The sequence below is a fragment of the Macrotis lagotis genome, chromosome 6, assembly GCF_037893015.1.
Source record: "Macrotis lagotis isolate mMagLag1 chromosome 6, bilby.v1.9.chrom.fasta, whole genome shotgun sequence".
Lineage (NCBI taxonomy): Eukaryota > Metazoa > Chordata > Mammalia > Peramelemorphia > Peramelidae > Macrotis > Macrotis lagotis.
Genome location: NC_133663.1, coordinates 51,106,729 through 51,125,023, shown reverse-complemented (window position 1 = coordinate 51,125,023; position 18,295 = coordinate 51,106,729). Strand labels below are relative to the sequence as shown.

Below are 18,295 nucleotides of genomic sequence, written 5' to 3'. Positions count from 1 at the left end.
AATTATGGGGTGTAAAGTTTGCAGTGCCAGAGCCCCTCAGAAGCATCCGGGCTTAGGTGGGGGGATGCATTTGCCCTAAGATGCTGAGGGGATATTATGTAATGTTTTATATCCTGGGCCATGCCTCCAACTTAACCATTCAAATATTGAGGATCCATGATAAAACTTTTGAAAAGATGTTATATGTGGATAATGAGTTTGGGAAATTTGTGAAAGAGATGAAATCATTCTTGAATTTGGGAAAGGAAGAAGACAAAGGGATCATAGATTACATCAATTGAGAAAGAACAATCCAACTACACATTCTAGGTCCCTAAGAACTTATGTCCTTACAGTACAAACAACAAAAACGAGTAAGGTTGGGTTGAGATAAATGGGATGGACTATTATAGTAACCATTTTGAAGAAAAAATAAGATATTTTTCCCCCTTGCCTGTAATAAAGACACCCAAACTCTGAATAAAATAATTATATCAGGCTAATACACATTAAAGTTCATAAATTCAAATTAATGTCATGAGAAGGATGATTTGATTTTAATTTATCAATCAGAGATGTTACTGTATTAAATAATCTAGATGACTGGCACCCAATTTATATCCATCAGAAGATCCACTATATAATTAAAATCCCTCTCCAAAACACCTTATCTAGACAAGAAACAGCTACATATCTACATCCCACTCCCCCTGGGTAAAATCTTTCATTTTTATAAGCTTTGAATTAGAGAATTTACATATTAGCTGCTGGGATGATATCTTAGGCCTTCTAGGTTTTTAGCAGTTAGTTTAAAATTCAATTCTGTCTGGATGCTGATAACTTGAGAGGCTTATGTTCACTAGAGCAATGGACTTGAATTTTCTAATGTGGGTTTTTGAGTTTTATTTAGCGTCTGTTGTGAGTTTAGGACTCAAACATAACTATAAATGTAGGCACATCTATACAGGCACACAAAATATATGCTAATCACAAGCACACACATGCGCACACATCTATGTATTATGTATAACTATCTTTGTGTGTATATATATATATGTATAAACATATGAATATTGTGTACAATATTAGAATTCTAATACTGAGACTAATTGCTTTTGCTTAGGTTATAACAGCATTCTCTTTTAAAATTCAAATGCAGAACAAAGGATAGTTTATCTGTCAGATCTATGGAAAGGGGAGAAGTTAATGACCAAAGAAGAGATAGAGAATATTATAAAAGACAAAATGGTTCATTTCAATTACTTTAAGTTAAACAGTTTCTCCACAAAATCAAAGCATCCAAGATCAAAAGGAATGAAATAAACTGGGAAACAATTTTTACAACTGATGTTTCTAACAAAAGACTCATTTCTAAAATAAAGAAATGAGCCAAATTTATAAGAATACAAGTCATTCCCCAATTGATAAATGGTAAAAGGATATGAAAAGGCAATTCTCAGATGAATAATTTAAAGCTATCTATGGTTATATGAAAAAATGCTATAAATCATTACTAATTAGACAAGTGAAAATTAAAATAACTCTGAGGTACTAGCTCATACCTATCAAGATTGGCCAATATAACTGAAAAGGAAAATGATCAGTTTTGGGGGGGTTGTGTTGGTGGAGCCATGGACTTAGTCAACCTTTCTAGAGAGTAACTTGGAATTATTCCCAAAAAGCAATTAAACTGTGCATACCCTTTGAGCCAGCAATATCACTACTTGAACTACATCCCAAAGAGACCGTGAAAAAAGGATATAAAGCCCACATGTACAAAAATATTTTAGCAGTTTTTTCATAGTAGCAAAGAATCTGAAATTGAAGGGATGCCCTCAATGATTGAATGACTGAACAAATTGTGGAATTTAAATGTGATGGAGCATTATTGTTTGGTGAGAAATCATGAGGGATAGGACTTCAGAAAAGTCTGGAAAGTCTTGCATGAACTGATACTGAGTGAAATGAGCAGAAGCAGAACAAAATTATTCACACTAACAGCAACATGGGGTGATAATTAACTTTTTCCATGCAATAGTCAAAGACAATAGCAAAAAAAAAAAAAAAAAAAACTTGTGATGAAGAATATGCATCCATATGAAGGCCAAAGTGTACTGTTTTCAATTTTTAAAAAAGGTTACCATATGAATTATCTTGTTTTTCTCTTTTTTCTTCCATCTGGATGTGATTCTCCTTTCACAACATAATTAATGGGGATCTATGTTTAGCATTTTTTATCAATAAAGAGTTTATATTATATTGCTTTTAGTCGGGGAGGGGAAGGAAGGGAGGGAAGGAGAAAAATTTTAAAAAGTGAATGGTGAAAAAATAAAATCAAATGCCATTGAGAAGGGCTATATAGCAAGACTTTATTAATCATAACCACCTTCTTGATATTTTATCAGCTATCTTCCCACATGATAGATAACTGTGATCAAAGAATATATATTGAGATCAGAGCATAAAAAAAATGTCTAAGGCAAAGGAGAAGGGTTTTTGGAGCATGAAAATGAGCAACTTTAGGTAACCAGTAGAATCTAGAGCATTATATTGGCCCTAGTGAAAGGGGATAACAGCAAAAGACACTAAATTCAGTATCTGTCAACTCTCAAAAAAAATTGATATGTCATTTTATGCTTCACATAAAAAAACAGCCCTGAGTCAATTTTCAAGATTTTATAGAATATATATTGGGTCTGTAGAATTTCAATGTACTGAATGATACACGCTCTTTGTAATTAATATCAGTTATTTCCATTTACTAACACTTTTCACAAAATTCAAGGGAAAATATAAAAAAAAATTTCCATGAAATTTATATACTGTTTCCACGTGGGGGGTTGAATCACATTGAATCATTGATCAGACATTTGAATGAACCATATTATCATTCTGAACTTGAGAACTAAATCTAAATATTAATAATGTACTGAATAGAAAGGAAAAGTTTTTTTAATAATAACATTTTGGTATATTTATGCTCTGGTCCACGATCCCAGAACCAGATAACTGCATCTCTCTTCAAAGTTATAGGGAATAAAATTGAACATTTAGAATATATTTTCTTTATTGCCATCAATCTGAGTCACCATGGATAGCCACCCCTTATTTTTACTGGACAGTGACTAGCACTCTATTTCTCAAAAACTACTTAAATATTGATTATCTTGATTCTTACATAGTTTTGATGCAGAGCATAATTTATTGATAAAGGTAGCATCTCAGCTGCTGTCTCTCAGCTCACACCGTTAAGCAGATGCTAGCCAGGGACCCAAACTCCCAAAAGCTGAATGACCATCCACACCAAAAGAGCTCATTGAGGACTTTTTTTCTGCCTTTTTACCACCAGTTATTTATGAAGTATAAGAGCCAGTTAACAAAAAAACTGATTTAGACTGATGGGTTGATTCAGACCCATGAATTAATTCTTCTATAAGGTGATCAAATGTGCTTTGATGATCAAATGATCAAATCATTAGCAGCAGCTGTTCCTTTCCTGAACCCAAGATTAATTTTCATGCTTTCCTAATTGTGACAACATATTATTATTATTGAATATATGTAGCTACTAATTTCTGAAATGGTTTGAAATTAACTTATAATTAATAAAACAAATGCAATGATTTATAACATTATTCTAATAAAGAACTTAAGTAGGAAAAAATGGTGAAATTTGTCTGAAATCAACTTTAATCTGACATTCAGTTATTTTTTTTACCTCAAAGATTTGAATTCAAGCTATCACTTTGTATTTCAATATTAGAGTATACATGATAACCACATTTCTATAAAATCTTGTAATAGAGCAAAGATTCAATTTAATTACCCATGACGCCAAATACAGTGCTCAAAGTTCAGTAATCTTTCCAGTCTCCTTCATTACATTAGCTTGGTTCCAATGTTGTTTTCAACAGTCATTTTTCACCTTGTTAGAAAAGAACCTAATAGCTTCATCTCCTTTTAAATGCCATTGCAAATCTTATGAACATAGTCCAATTCAGTTTATATTAAATTATATAATTTATGTTTTGTCACTTGGCTAAATCCTCCCCAGGTAGGGGTTTGTTTCCACCTCTTGTATAAGTTGCTCAGATTTCTTTATCACTCGAGTATGTGATTGATTTTTCTATCTCTTTTTCACAATTTATAGGTGCACAAGAAAGACATGGACACACACACACACATATACACACACACACAGACTAGTGCAGTATAAAATGGAAAAAAAGAAACATTCTTGAAGTATAATGAGAAAAAAAAGTCATAGCCTTGATTTTAAAAAAAAAAACATGCATTTCAGCCCAGGTGTGCTAATTTTTGCCTGTGTGACTTATAGTAAACAGATGATTTAATTCTCAGGATCTCATCTATTATTTTAAAAAGTTAGGATATTAATATTTGCACTATCTACTTTACAGAAACCTGTTTTTATTCCAAGGATATATGAAGCAGTTTGATGAAATAATGTTGTACTTGGAATGAAAATGACTTAAAATTTAAATTGTCTCATTCTTTCTAGTTATGTAATCCTAGGTAAAGTATTTAATCTTTCATAGAATCAGTTTACACAAAAGTAAATTTAGGATAATAATATAATACCATCATCCCACAGGGCTATGATGATCACATAAAATAGAGGATTCTAAAAGTATTTAATATATTATTATTATTATTATTATTATTATTATCATCATTTTATTATTTTTATTATCCTTTATAGAGGACAATTAGAAGGGACCTAAGAAATCATCTTAAAGTGATTTAAGGAATATCAATCCAATTTATTTCTGTAAAGGAAATGCATATGTCTGTATCTTGAAATCAAGGAAAGTAGATGAAAAACACATATGTTCCACTGATATATGTGCAGGTCAAATTTCTGAAGTTTGATAACTTTAAAGATGTTAAATATGAAGAAAGTCAGTTAAATATAAAGCACTAGATCTTTATCTGCTAGGTGGTGCAGTGGATAGAAGACTGGCTCTGGAGTCAGGTCTTGCTTTCAATCCAGACCTCAGACACTTAATAATTGCCTATTTATGTGACCTTGGGCAAGTTACTTAACCCCCTTGCCTTAAAAAAATAAAGATACATTTTAATTATATGAGGGGAAATGTGACAGAGGTAGGGACCACAAGAACCAGGAAAAAAAAGACAAGGACTATGACTGGGTGGCAATTGAACCCTGAATTCAAGTACAATTGGCAAGAGGTCATTGTATGAAAGTGAAATCACAAGAACCATAGATTTAGAAGTGAAAGAATCTTAGAGGATATCTAATCTACTCACTCAAAGAAGACAAAAATGATTTCTCTTAATTTCTCGTATTTAGTAAATGGGGATTTGTATTTTTATCTACATCTTCTGATTTCATTTTTCTTAATCTGTTCCTAGATGGGAATGAATTGAAGTCTCAGATGTGAAATGATTTAGGTTACAGAAGGAACAGGAATAGTATCTAGTGCATAGGTCTTTAAAAATGGGGGGGGTGACCTTACAAGCTAGCATACTCGTTTTCTCCCTTTCCTATTCATTTGTGTGTGGTATTGCCTCATGCATACTATAGCAAATCACCTAGGCACTTGAAAGTTAGACATTTTAGAGGAAAAGAGCAAGTTCTCATTCAAGCATGTTGCTGCTTCTCTCTAACAGGTTACTCTTACTAAGAGTGGTTATAGAAGGGCCATTAATAGGAAGAGAGGTATGTCCAGTCTGTCACAAGGGAACCTCACAGACTCTATACTCTATTTCTTGGCCCTTTAGTTTCTCATCGTTCTCAAGAGATATTTAGATTAGATGACCTCTAATATTACTTCCATTTGGATCTATGAACTTGTAATTTCATGTAAAGGAATGCCAATAGCAAATTGGTTGCAAATCTAATAGAGGTTATGAAAGGATTCAGAAAGGGTGAAGAGACAAGGATAGGCTTCTGTCAAAGATAATTTAAAATTTTTTTTTAAAGTAGCCTTTGTTTAAATACTTCTTGGTTTCATAAAATGAGCAATAGTTTTATTGGATCACATCTTGACATTATGATAAATGGAAGTATGAATTCTGAAGATAAGAAATCTAGCTAAACTTTTCAGAAAAATCCCCTTAGCAGCCCATAACCTGTTGCCTTTCTTTCGGTTTCTAATGCATATTTTTAAAGACTGACGGAAACCAGTGTACCAGAATCAAATCTGAGGAAATTCTACATTTATCTTCAAAGAAAAATTCATTTCCAAAACTAATTTTTCTTTAGAAGTTTTTTGAAATTTTACAACAATAACAAAAACTTGTTTGGATATCTGAAATTACCCTTCGCTATACTTGATATGACCAAAATTCTTAGAATGCCATCTCTCAGTTTCAGTTTACAGTCGAAGTGCATTCTTTTTTTAATCAAGTGAAATAAATAAGAGTCAAAGTAAGAGATAGCAGTTTTGAAGATATCAAATGATACGGCAACCAAGTCCTCCAAATGTGTTTTTCCTTTCCTTTCCTGTGTTAAACTTTCTTAACTCCCAGGATGCAAACAGTTTGATTCACATGTACCTCACCACAGGAACTGCCAGCTATCTTTCCTGACAATTGTTCAGGTTTACACTTATCCATGCAATGTGCAGCTGCTTAAAGGACAAAAAAAAGAAAGAAACAAGAATATGGGACAAATGATTTATTTCTTTCATCATTTATTGGTGAAATAAGCTAATCCTCTTCAATTAAAGCAGTATTTATTGATTAGGGAAGAAAAAAAGAACACTAGCCTTGGAGTTAGGAGGACTTGAGTTCAAATCCAGTCTCAGACATTTGATACTTAACTAACTGTGTGAACTTGATTAAGTCCCTTCAACCCGATTGCCTCACATCCAGGGACATCTCTAGATGTCCTGATTCTTATCTGTCCATTGGACCCAAATGGTTCTGGAGGAGAAAGTGAGGCTGGTGACATTTCCCTCTCACTCAATTCCAGTTCATGTGCATGTCATGGTATTTGAGAGCAAAGGACAAACAAGATCATTTGTTGATTATATTATATTCTCCCTAAGCACATGTCAAACAGGCTAAAGTAATTATATTTTTTTAATTTTTCCTATAAATTTTTGAGATTCTATGAAACTTGACTGTTTTCTGTCAAGAATGACTGCTTACCTAAATATTCAAATACCCCCTACTAAACATCATTTACCAGAAAAGTGGAGTGACACCATTTCAACTATTTCCTTCCTTTCCTCTGGTTACACTTTATCTCCCTAAATGTTCCACATTTGCAAAACATAGTTTAATTTTGGAAGGAAGAGATGACCTAAATATAAATTATAATAGCAAATAGGGTTAACCTTACCAAATGTTAAATGACAAAAACTAGGTGGGGAGAGTAAAATATGATGGAGTGTGGCAGAGAAACTGACCCTGATTAAAGAATAGAGTCCTGTATCATCCATGGAAAAAATATGCTTAGGGTGAGCTGGTTTTGTTTTTTCTTCTTGGTTTTTTTTTTTTGTTTTTGTATGAAGGGTGAAAGAGAAGGAATTGCCTAGAGGGTCAAAGGATTGCCCAAAGAAGAGAAAATAAAACAAGACAAATAAAAGCAGAAATAAGGAACCAACATCAAGTTCCCTAAGACTAGTAAAGAGATGGAAGGAAAATTAATTCATTGAAGCTTGGAGTGGGCATATGCTAGTATTATAATAATGATGATAAACAAAAACAGAGGTCATAAGGAAGTAACAATTATTGAGGGAAAGAGATCAAAAAGTAGCTTGAGATTCAGGTAGTTCTGGGTTTCAGTTCCACCTCTGAGGCCACACATTGACTATGTGACCTTTGGCTAGTCAAGTCCCTTCTCAGTTTTACAGGAAATTCTAAGAATATAAGTTGCAAGGAATATTGCTCTGAATTTGAAGAATCTGCTACACCTAGGAAGTCATAGTACCAGTTAAATTGCAGACCCTCTATTCTTATTTGCTACCTTTGCAGAAAATTTATCTGTTTACTTACCTAGTTTCATATTTTATTCATGTACAAAACTCTTGGTACTGAAGTTCAACTACCAATTCTTCAATCAATTACTTCTCTGACAAAATTTTATATGTATATATATATATATATATATATATATATATATATATATATATGTATATATATTAAGATATGCATGCATATATATCTCTAGACATTTTTATATACATATATGTGTGTTTATCTTTGTGGATATTGTATACATATAATATTTTCCCAATTCATGCTTTTATAGAGCTTGAACGTTCAAAGAATCCAACTGTACTTCAAAGGGCAATGTCCAGATGTCCATAGATTATATCAGGATGTCTGAAGACAATGCAAGGATTATTTAAGCAGTCTATAAACAACTACCAAGAAAGTAAGGCTTCCAGGAAATTAGGATGGTCTATGATCAGTCTTGGTGGTTCAAAAATCACATCTATATCAACCGCTTTTTTTTTTAGTTTGGCAACAGGGTTAAGTGGCTTGCCCAAGGCCACACAGCTAGGTAATTATTAAGTGTCTGAGGCTGGATTTGAACTCAGGTACTCCTGATTCCAGGGCCGGTGCTCTATTCACTGTGCCACCTAGCAGCCCCTATATCAACTGTTCAGTTAAATATAGCAATGTATTTTATGAAGGCATGATACACAAAGAATTTAGCTATTTTTCTCCTATTGTATTTAAATCCCACCACCACAAAAGTAAATTACTTCTTTCCTGAATTGCAAACATCATTGTGGTAATAGTTCCACTTGATGGGCAACTGCCTCAGGCTATCATAAATTATTTTTGTTTTTGTTGTTCATTCGTTCATTCAGTTGTGCCTGAATCTGCTACTCCATGCACTAGGGAACACCAAGCCTCCTCCAATATCTCTTCAACTGTGTCCAAGTTCATATTGTTTCCATGACATTATCTTTTTATCTCAAATCCTCAGCCATCCCCTTTTTTGTTTTCAATCTTTAACAAGATCAGTGCCTTTTTCCAATAAATTCTGTCAACTTATTAGATGGCTAAAATATTTTAGCACCAGCTTCTTCTAGTGAATAGCCTGAATTATTTTATTTATTTAAATACTGGATGATTTGATCTCTTTTTCATATAAGGCACTCTCAAAAAAGGTCTTCTGAATCATCAACACTTTAAAGCTTAAATTCTGTGGCTCTTAGCTTTTCTTATGTTCCAACTCTCAGAATCATACATTGCTACTAGAGAAAACAAACAAATATAGTTTGGACTATACCAGCCTTTATCAGCAAGGTGATATATCTTATTTTTTAATATGAAATCCAAGTTTGTCATAGTTTTCTTTCTGAAGTACATGAAGTATGGAGATTTTAATTTCATGAATTCACTCATCATCTACAGTGATCTTTGAATGCAAGAATATAAAATCTGATACAACCTTGAATCCTCTACCTCCATTTGCCAGGATTGAACCAATTTCTAAGATCTTTTTTTTATGTTAAACTTCAAGTTAGCTTTTACACTGCACTCTTTTTTTTATTTTCCCAATTACCTTTAAAAAGAATTTTTAACATTCCTTTTCAAAACTGAATTCCCAGTTTTCTCTTTCTCCCTCTCAACATTGCCTCATTGAGAGGTTTAGCAATTAGAAAGAGTTTATGTATATCTAGTCATGCAAAATATTTCCATATTGGACTTTTGTGAAAGGATACATAGACCTCCCCCTCCAAAAGAAAACACCAAGAAAAATAAAAGTTAAAAGTATGCTTCAGAAACTTCTATTATTTCTCTGGGTATAGATAGAATTTTTCATCATAAGTCAATCAGAGTTGTTGTCTTGGATCCTTGTATTGCTGGGAATAGCTAAATAAATCATTCACAACTATCATCTTACCTTTAATGCTATTACTTTGCACATAGTACATTTCACTTTGCATCAACTCAAGTATGAGTTTCCAAATTTTACTGAGAGTATCCTGTTCATCATTTTTATAGCAGAATCACATATCACAATTTGCTCAGTCCAACTGATGAATATCCCCTCAAATTATAATCCTTTGCCACCAGAATAGAACTGCTATAAATATTTTTTTTGTAGAAAGAAGTAATTTTCTTTCTGCTTTTTGATCTCCTTTTACACTCTCCTCTTTCACCTCATCTAGAATCTTCTTAATTGCTTTTCATTTTCTGCCATCATAGTAATACACTGCAAATATGAAGTTGTTGATATTTCTCCCAGCAATCTTAACTATGACTTTTGATTGTTTCATCCTGAAACTTTGCATGATGTATTCTACATATAATTCAAACAAATAATGTGACAATATACAGATTTTTCCTACTCTTTTTCCAATCTCAAAACAACTGGCTAGTCCATGTTCAGATCCAACTGTTGCTTCTTGGTGTCCTCCCATTGTTTTTAAGGACCTGCCACAATTTGATGTGAACTACATAATTAAAGGTTTTGGAGTAGTCAAGGAAACAGAAATAGATTTTTCCTCTGGTATTCCCTTGCTTTCTCTATAATCCCTAATGCTGAGACTTTGGTCTCAAGTTTTGCTGCCTCTTTGAAAATGGGTTCTGATAATTTTTCTTTCACACATTGCTGATGCCTAGCTAACACAATCTTACACACAACCTTGGTGGCTTATGGATAAATGGGATTGTTCAATAATGTGAACATTCCTTGGCATTGCCTTTCTTTAGAACTGGGGCAAGACTGATCTTTTCAATCCAGTGGCAAGTGCTGCGTTTTTCAAATTTGCTGGCATACTAAATGTAGCACTCAAACCTCGTTGCCTTGATACTCCTTATTGTTTACAATGCTTCCTAAGGCTAAATTGACTTCATTCTCTAGATTGACTGCTCTAGATCAGTAACCACACCATCATGGTAATTGGGCATGCTAATATCTTTGTTAAGTTTTTTTTTCCCCTAAATAATCTTATGGATAATATAGATAATAATCTTGTAGAATCTCTTCTGATTCTAACTTCCTATTACTTTTGTCTTTTATCTTATCCATTTTTTGCAAGAAGTTTCCCTTGATATTTCTAAATATGGTAAAGTGATATAAGATTTCACTAACATTCTATTTGTACACATGCTTATTTGTATAAATAAGTATATATGTATGAATATAAATACACATCATGCATATGAATATATGTATATATTTAAGCAGTCATACATGGCTATATCTTTTAGAAAATAACCCTAAGCAATGCCAAAACTCTATCTCCCCATAACATAACTGGACAAATAACATCTATATCTCAAGCCACTTCAGATAAATAATTGGTGACTTGCTAAAAGGCTTTAATTTGATATCCAAATTAAAAGTTAATGGGAGGTTATTTTGCTCTCTAGTTATAGAAGAATAGCTATTGCCTTACGTTCTCTTCCCCTAAATACCATCAAAAGTACTAAAATGCCAGAGTTAGTTTGATATTAGTGAAAATATAACCTGCAACAATTATCCCTATTTCACATGCAATATCTAAAAGGGATTGTGTCATAGAAAAATCTCATGTTACCGATTCTACAGCAGGTCATTTGACTTTATTGCATTTTGGATTGGATGTAACTACTATCTGATCTAGGAAGAAAGTTCATATTATGACTCAAATCAGCTTAAAGCTGTTCAAGACAAGAAGTAGCTCTAATTTTTCCTCTTTTCTGCAACTGTCAGTTAGCAGATTGAGCTTTCAGCAGCTCTTCCTTAACCAGAACACAAGTCTATACGGTATGTATATTCTTGTGCACACCTGAACAAAGCTAAAGTTATGTGTATCATAATAAAATGATAGCTTCTATCTGCTACCCTGTTGTTTTTGAAGGCAACTTATTCATTGTAAACATGACTTTAGTATAGTAGTTTTCAATAGATTTGGGGGCGGGGAAAGAGTCAGTGATCTTAATTGGGTCAAAATTGCACTCTTAATTTCACTCACCTCTAGTGAAATGTAGCATATTTCCAAACATTAAGATTTTCAAGCAAGTAATTTGAGAAAGGGTATGGCATATGGGCTCTTTCTATCATATAGTGGGTCCTTGTCAGAGGGAATTCTCACCATCAGAGAGTCTGAGACTATGATACCAAGAAAAGGTCCTCATAGAATTTCAGTGAATAGAGACCGAGAATAGAAAGGATGAATATTATTAAGCTACCCTTATCATTCCTCATCACATTGAAGAGAGGCTACCAGAACTGGTGTTGAGCCGGAGGTTTTCTGGCCTTTTTCTGGCCTGAGATGTCTAAGGACACTCAAGGAGACCTGTTTATCTGAACCCTAGAGTTCTTGTAGATTAGCAATATAAAAAATATAGATTGTGAATAGAGTTATTAAAGGCCTCAAAACTCATGTTTAGAAACCAGTAATTGTTCCAAGTCAAGTTAGATCCATCCCAAGGAGTTATAAGATTGTAAAGGGAAATTCCTATTCAATTTTCAATTTCCTCTATTTGGATGTCTTTGGTTACAGAAAACTTTTATTTTTTTTTTTACTTCCTCTGGTGGTTAGTGGTCCCTCTCCCATCAAACTATCTTGTATTTACTTCTCTGCTTATATGTTATATAAAATATTTGATAGAATACAAGTACCTGGAGGGCAGAGAGAGCTTTCATTATTGCCTCAGTGTCAATCACAATGCTTCACACACAGCAGGAATTTAATAAATGCTGATTGGATGAAAATGTATTGTCTTATTATTGAGAATAATTATGTGAACAAATTAAATGATCCTAACCTTGTCACTTTACCCTGCTTGCTCCAGTTTCTTCATCTGTAAAATGATCTGTAGAAGGAAATGGAAACTCACGCCAGTATCTTTGCCAAGGAAACTACAAATTGGGTCACAAAAGTCAGAAATGAGTTAAGCAAATGAACAACAGCAGCAACAAAAACATAAATGTTTACAAAACCGAAGACCTTTATCTTCCTTTCCTTGACCTACATCATTTAATTTCCTACTCCTAAATAGACATTTTCCATGCTCTATTTGAGTCATTATCAAATTTAATTTTCTTCTTAGGAACCTGGAAGTTGTGTATTTTACTTTTTTTAAAGGATGCTTAATTAACCTAATTTCATTGGACTGGCTCTTGATGGATTTAAGATGGGGGATGACATCCCACTAAGAAAGCCTCTAAAAGCTTTACCAATTTCAAGCCTATGAAGATAGAACCCTCCTAGTAGGAAATGTTTACAGTAATATAGCTAAACTCACAAGTGGTCATTCTAAGTGGAAACAATAATTAATTTTCACTGCTTTGCATTCTATTCCTTATGATAATGATTCAGGTGCTATATGATATTTCTGTGGCCTAGAAATTCAAGAATTAAAAGCAAGTTAAAAACAAATGCACAATTATATTCCTAGGGGTGCTTTTATAAATTTTTCTCATGAAAACTGAAATATAAGATGACTTTTAGATAAAAGTGGACTGAGACCTCTACTTACCTCTCCAAGTAGGACCAAGATAAAAGTGGACTGAGACCTCTACTTACCTCTCCAAGAAGGACTAATGGGAAATTTGTCCAATTCGCTATAGCTTCCATTTCTGCTATTGGTGCCTTTAGAGAGAATTAAAATCCATAAGAATCCAAAACTGCTTCAATATGTCTACTCAGTAACTGAACACATATCACATCTAAAATACTAATAGTAAAATTAATAGTGATGAGCTAAGAACTTGGATTTTTAGGATCTTTAGGATCTTTGAGTACTCTGTTACTGCCACTGTAGAAATAGAAGAGAGTCTCATACAAGTAAAGGCTGATATTTTACATTTTTCTTCAGATGAGTTTTTGGCTCATTTTTTGGGACAGAAAGGATACAGATTTGTAGTCCTGAGGCTACCAAGAAGGATTAATTCTTTTATTAATTTAAGAAAAATAATTTAAGCACTTCCTATACCTAGCACAGTTCTAGAAATTGGGGAAAATATCAATTAATATATTACATTAAAATAGTCTCTTTTATCAGTTAACATTCATTCAGTCCATTAACCTAAGATCTGGAAATATCTTTTAAAAAGTTCCTGTTCTCCAGGAATAAATATTCAAAAGTTATAGATGACATATAAATAACTAGGCAGACACAATACCTCAGAGGTATCAAACATTCATTCAGGCCCAAGTGAAGCCCGAAGGAAATTACAATGGGCAATTAGGAAATATTTACCAAAATTAAATACAATACACATCGATTCTTTAAGTCAATTTTTGATTTTCTAAGTCACCATGAGGCCCTCAAGGATCATGAAGTTTTTAGTGATTGGTTTCTATTTCAACTTAGCAAAATTGTTATATACTTCATTTGAGACTTTTATAAACCCTAGGAAACAGGTTTTTTTTTTTTAATTATGACCCCTTGACCAATGGGAAAGTCAAGCTCATGGGGAATTTAAGTGAATTTTCAAGGGTTACACAGCAAGCATTTAAGGTAGGAATTCAGTCCACATCTTCCTAGTTTCAATTATATCATGTTGTCTTTCCTTTGGAATTTGTTAGCATATGCTAACCTAACATCCTGACTATCTAAACAGAATAAAAAAATCCAAAGTCTCTGGTTAGTCATTAGTCTATGAAAATTTTCCATTATTAGGTAAATTTGAGATAATGAAGAATTAAAAAAAAAAACTAATGTTCTACGATTCCTAAATCACTGATTCATCAATTCTCTCTCACACACATATACAAACATGAATAAATACATATACACATAGAATCTTATTGAGTTATGATCTCAGTGAACATTTAATATAGCATATTTACATAAAGAATTTCCCTCAAAACAAAACCATTACGAATAATTCAAAAAGTTTTTGTTGTTGTTTTGCATTTCTTTATTTCTTTAAATATTTAAATTTCCTAAATGTATCTCTTTGTCATTTCTTACCATTGGTCAGGATTCTGTCTGGGTCCAATCAAAATAAGTTCTATCCTTCTTTAACCTAATAGCCTATGAAATCCTTGAAGACATATCAATGCCTCTCCACCTTCTCGTCATCATGCTACAAATTCTTATTTGCTTATACTGACCTTAAAACAAAATGAATTAGAAGTGTTTCACTTTCATTGTTTCTTTCTTCTTAACAGTCTCTTATTTACTAATATCTATCCTAAAGAGAGGGTTCAGAATGGTACACAATAAATACTCCATATATATACATATATAATACATATAATTCTAAAATCAATTTGTAAAGAAATAGAATAATCATGGTGATAGAAACTGTGGAACTTTTCAGAGATTGGTTATCCATGCCAATGAATGATGAGCAGAATCCAATAGAATGAAAATTGTTACAGCATAGACAATCTTTTGTTCATTTCTTTGCATTCTTAGTTCCTGGATCAGTGAACTACGTGGAAAAGATTCTAAATGAAATGTGTTGAAATATAAGTTGAATAAACTTAAGTTTTATAACCTTACACTTTTATAATTGAAGCTTAGAAATGGGCATGTATTGTTACATGTTTAACAACCAGCTCAGACAATGTAAGGCATGACACACTTCTAAGTCTAAATTGCATTATTAACATTTTCTCCATAACTTTCTTCAGAATAGTCTAACAACAATACAACACACCAGGATCTAAATTTTAGATTTCTGAACTTATAAATGTTTAAGTTAAATATTTAAAAATAGATTTTTTGATAGCTAAGTTGGCTGCAAAACAAGAAATTATATGGGGCAGATTCTTGAATCACTTCTGATCTGTATTTCTCTGAAAACTTTCATCTACCTAGTACAAAAACTAAAAAAAGATCAAAAATAATAAAGCTGCCAGTTTTCAAGAGTTTGTGGTATTGGGATATATTGTAGAAATTTAAAATGCTATTTTAAACACTTCTGGCTTTTCGCACATTCTTCAAATGTGTTATTAAGCAAATTTCTTTATTAAACTAAATGGTTTTATATAAGTCATGTGTGTGACAAAGTACAAGTGAATGCAAATTAATTAAAATACCAATAATTTCCCAAGAGATTTAAGGTACATTGGCTTTGGAAATTTTTTAGGGTTGTCTTCCAATTTACACAGATAATTGATAGTTCATTAGGAACTGTTTAAAAAGATACATGTGATAAAAACAACTTCATGTGACAAAATATAGTCAAAGTCAATTGCATTGAAATCTCTCCCAGATTTCAAGTTAGGACTTACAAAATATTCTAGATCATATATTGGCATAAATGAAAAGAATTAAAATAACCCTGCCTGAGTATTTTTTCAATTTTTAAAAAAGTCAGATTTTAAACATCTTTTTTTAATCTGCTGTTCTGTTCAGAAAACATGTTACCAATGTATACAGATTTTTTTCCTCAATGCTATTTGTGAAACCAATCATCCCCTTTATCCCACTTGATTCAGAAAACGAAGCCAATAATGTGAACTTAGTATATTAATTTTGTTAAAATTACATTAATGAATGTAGTGAATGAATCAGAGAGCTCTTGTCTCTGATCCAGTGAAATCTGACTGCAAAATTATGGCAATTGCATACCAGTAGGTGTCAGTCATTAGGGTTGTGTAGACGATTATGAGAAATTTGAGCTCTCGGAGAAATGACAACTTTGGCCATCACTATGTCAAAACTTATAATCCTATTTGAAAAGTATTACGGGGTTACTGATGACTCTAAAGTCTCTTTGAAAGGATTTTCACAAATGTTGTACTACTGAGGATTCCGATTAGTCAAAAGTAGCAGTCTATGTGATACAATAGAGTTATCAGTTGGAGAATTCACACTGGCAAGAATGGCAGTGCTTTTATGGGGAAAATATCTGCAGTTTAGTATCAAACATGGATAAGTGAACTCTATTTATAGCTATTATGTATAATACTAGTTGGGAGATAATCAGTAAATTATTATATTAACTAGAAATATTTTGCTACTAAAGAATCTTCAAACATACATTTTCCAGTTCAAAGATGAAGAGAAGTCATAAAATTTGCCAGTTTTTTATCAATACAGATAACAGCTTTATAAATAAATTTTTATGTATATGTATATACACACATACACACACACACACACACACACACACATATATATATATATATATATGTATATATATATATATATATATATATATATATATTGAGCAGTTCTGCAACAAATTACTTTTGTTTTATGATATGGACTTTTAAGATTTTTTTTTACATTTTAGCTGAGAGTTCTTTGCCCCAAGAAATAAAAACCTGTAGAGGATCACTGATATTTATAATTCATTAAAATCAGAAATCCCTGAAATCTAGGAACTAATGAATTCATCTCACCAAGATCTTGCTTCATCATTTCCTTATAGACATCTTTTTTTTTTCCTTTTCTCCAGGAAAGTTTCTCTGTTGATAGCACTGAATGTGGCAGTGTCTCTATTTCTCCTACTGGGATTAGTGAAGGGGTTTTCTTCTCAATCAGAGTCATTTTAAAAAGTTGATTTTAGACTGTTCTTTCCAGTGCAGTGACTAACTGTCAGCTATTCCTCCCTCACTGCCCCCGACCCTATTTATTATCCTCCCCTCCCCCTCCCCAACTGCCTTTACTTCCTAGACGTTCTGTCTCTTTTGGCTTTTGCTTACCACAGTAATTATTAAATAATTTTTTTAAAAAAATCCCTGAATTCTTCTGTGTCAAAGTCAGTCTTTTAAATGAATTCTTTCATGTTCACCCAAACCTCGAATACTTTAGCCTGCCACATTTTCCCTGGCATCACTCCCACTTCCATTCCAAGGGAAGCTGTCTTCCCCTTCAGTTCTGCACTGCTCTGGGGCTGGGGGTCAGCGCCATGCCACTCTGCATACCCGGGTTTCTACCAGTTTTGAATATGCATGATCAGGTGCTCAAAAACAGAGACTTTGGCCTAGGGGAGAATCCTGCTTTACAAACCAAATGTTTCTTTCCTCATCAGGAAGGCAGAAGCAGGAGGTACCCTTTGTTCCCTGTGGCCTGGAAAAGTTTGTTTGCTGTAGCTATTTGGGAAACCCAGCTGGTCCCTCCTTTTTCTTATGAAAAAGTCTGTTATTGGCCATATAAGGGGTTTTTGAGGATCCCAATCCACCCATTGAATCCAAACTCCATCTTTTCTATCTGTCTTGTCTTTGTGACATCATCTGCTACACCCAGCAACAGACCATAAACTAAAGACTCAAAATATTCTAGAAACCAAAGGAAAATGGCAGGGCCATGGAGGCATGAGCATCTGGTATTGTGCCTTCCAGCTAAGGCCTAAGGAAAACAAAGGTGATCAAAGAGGCACCACTTTGGATGATCTGAGTCAACTCTTCACAGGAGCCTATATCCATCGGAATAAGAAGCAGTTGGGAGGGAACATGGAGAAACCAGA

At 33.0% G+C, this 18,295-nt stretch overlaps 1 long non-coding RNA gene across 6 annotated transcripts in view; it reads right to left on the bottom strand.

Annotated features, from left to right (window-relative positions):
• LOC141490829 (uncharacterized) overlaps nt 1-18,002 on the bottom strand; it is a 32,619-nt gene extending 14,617 nt beyond the window's left edge. Inside the window, exons 1-5 of one of the 6 annotated variants that reach the window (XR_012469365.1) lie at nt 17,839-18,002; nt 17,229-17,336; nt 14,985-15,064; nt 13,449-13,514; nt 12,688-12,781 (exon numbers count right to left, since the gene is read on the bottom strand). This is a non-coding gene — a long non-coding RNA (uncharacterized LOC141490829). Of the gene's footprint in view, nt 1-12,687; nt 12,782-13,448; nt 13,515-14,841; nt 15,065-17,228; nt 17,429-17,838 lie in introns of those variants that run through there. The other 5 variants (XR_012469366.1, XR_012469367.1, XR_012469364.1 and 2 more) reach the window with 5 other exon arrangements.
• Nucleotides 18,003-18,295: the final 293 nt, after the last annotated feature.